The sequence below is a fragment of the Crocodylus porosus genome, unplaced genomic scaffold (assembly GCF_001723895.1).
Source record: "Crocodylus porosus isolate Cpor-Errol unplaced genomic scaffold, CroPor_comp1, whole genome shotgun sequence".
Lineage (NCBI taxonomy): Eukaryota > Metazoa > Chordata > Crocodylia > Crocodylidae > Crocodylus > Crocodylus porosus.
The window spans coordinates 12,997,094-12,999,709 of NW_017728931.1; positions in this window are offsets into that span (position 1 = coordinate 12,997,094).

Sequence of the window (2,616 nt, forward strand, 5' to 3'; positions counted from 1 at the left end):
ATATATTTATAATATATTTGTATTTAAAATTAAATAGAATATTTTGATTTATAATAAGATACATTATATGGTATAATTTACTTTCTTTGGAATTTGCTATTAAATTATACAGTATGTGCCTCTGCCAATCAGTGATGAGGGACAAGGCCGCTGGGAAATGCCTGCAAAATCGGTTCTTCATGCCATGACCAAGCTACGAAAATTACATTATCGTGTCACTAGCTAAGTAAACCCCTACCTATAGGTACCACAGAGAGCTTTACTAAGCACCTTCTTTCTTAGCCTGGTAGCATGGAGGAGTGAAACACCACCTTCATGTGAAATGCTGGAAAATGAGTATGAGAACTCAGCCTAGCCACAGTCTGAAATACTGAGCAGAATTCTGTTTCATCTCAGGATGACCAAAGTGCAAGTTACCTGACTAAACTGTAAGAGTGCCCCCACGAGAGGAAGATGGAAATGTCTGCACATCTCCGGAGGGTAATCCTACTCCTACAATGGGGCACTTTCATGCCCAGAGAGGGTAAAAGAATTGTTCCTGCAGCTGGGTAATTCAGAGGTGTTCATAAGCTGCAGCATGGTCATCCTTTAGCTGAAATACAATTCTGCCCACTGTATCCACCTGTTACCACCAAACTGTAAAGGTAAAGATGTTCCACTTACAGGCCATTGAGGCTGGGCTCCACTGTTTCTTCAACCTCAGCACAAGAATGAGGTGGTATGATCAGCTCCACACTCTAACCACCTTTACTCACAGTAGCAGTCTCGGTGTGCCTCAGGGCCATGCTGGAAGTGGAAACAATGAACAAACACTCATTGCCCTCATCCGTTATGAAGGCCAGATCCTTTCAGTCTGTAGCCAGTCATCCTACCAACTAAGCTACACAGCTCCCTACAGCACATATGGTATGGTAGGTAGCAGAAATAGAAAGGGAATAGGAAAAGGGCAATGAACAGTGTTAGGAGCATGAAAAGATTTCCATATGAGGGGAGAGCAAAACAATACTGCATAGCTTAGAGAGAAGATGGAAAGCAGAAAGAAGTATATAAAACCAACATATTACAGAAGTTAAATGATGCTTGCATACTAGAGCAGTTGAGCATGTGACAAAATAAAACAGGTTTAGAGATGATCAAAGGATACAGTAAACAATTTTAACAAAATGCATAATTAGCAAGTGGAACAAAACCAGCTGCAAGAGTTTAGCAAGGTCAAAAAATTATTAGATGTTTATACGGGCAAGAAATCTCCCAGCTAGGCTATGTAACACAATAAAAATGTATATGGGACATTAAATCTTCATATATAAGAGCATAAAGCAATCACTAGTGTTCCAAGATTGGGAAAAAGATATCCCTAGATGGAGGTTATTCTCTGTGGGGTTTCTTATACCTTCTACTGAAATCCCTGGTACTACACAATGTGGACAACAGGACATTGGACTACTGCCATGAATTGATGTTGGTAATTTTCTACTTGCTATGTTCAGAGATTAATTAAATATGATAGGATCATCTAGCTCTATTTTTACAGAGGAGCACAAGGAAGCTGCTCTTGTCAATAGCCTTTTGTGCAAGCTCCAAGAACTGGAAGGTGGTTGGGGCTGGGTCCCATACAGCTGCATGCCTCATATGGTTTAAAGAAGTTTCTGTTTTGAAACTATACACATGCTCAATACCACTGACCTCCATGCTATACAGTAGGGATTCACTAGCAAGGGTCTTTGGACTCCAGTGGCAAACGAAGCCACGTTCCTGCAGTAGCTTTGAGTTCACTGGAGTCATGGCTGAACAAATGTAGAGGAATTCCCTACACTGAAGCATAAGATGGCTTTGAAGGGATTTCATCTGGTTGTTACCTTCTATGCAAACAAAGCTACTTAGACACCTTACCAGCAATGTTTGGGCTGTGTCAAGAACAGTGGTATAAACTTTCAGGGCTCCAATGGACCCAGAGGGTCAAAGGTGTTAACAGGACCCTTTTGTTACACAATACAATTCAGTTAAACACTGTCTGGGGCTTCACATACAGATATCTCAGCCTGTTTAGTCCTATGGGAACAACCACCATTAAAATAATGTAAATGTTTTATTATACAGGAAAAAGACGTAACAGTTAAAGCATTTGAAATGTAAAGTAGTGAGTGATGCTTTTGTTTTTAGCTTTCTCTTTGGCTTTAAAGAATTATTTCAGGAATGGGGAGAGACTTAGTGGAGATGAGCTGGGGCTGCTGTCATTGCTGTGGTTTTTAAGATGCAGTTCTGGTTCCTTTTGCTAAATTTGTCTCTGTGTTAAAAATGCTAGGAATGTTTACAAAGAGCTGGCCACTGCTTAAAATGGTAACAAATGTTCTTGTGAATGTCCAAGTTTCTATGGAAGCATACTGGTAGTCATCTGGATGGTGTAGACAGCCTAGACAGCGAAGATTCAAAGAAACAGTACACTGATCCAAGCAAATGTCTTGCCCTCCTGGCAACTCTTGCCTGGACTGCTCTACAAGCAACTCTTATTTATGAGATTACCTATTTTCATAGTTTCATAGTTTCTAGGGTCGGAAGGGACCTGAGCAGATCATCTAGTCCGACCCCCTGCCATGGCAGGAAAGAGTACTGGGG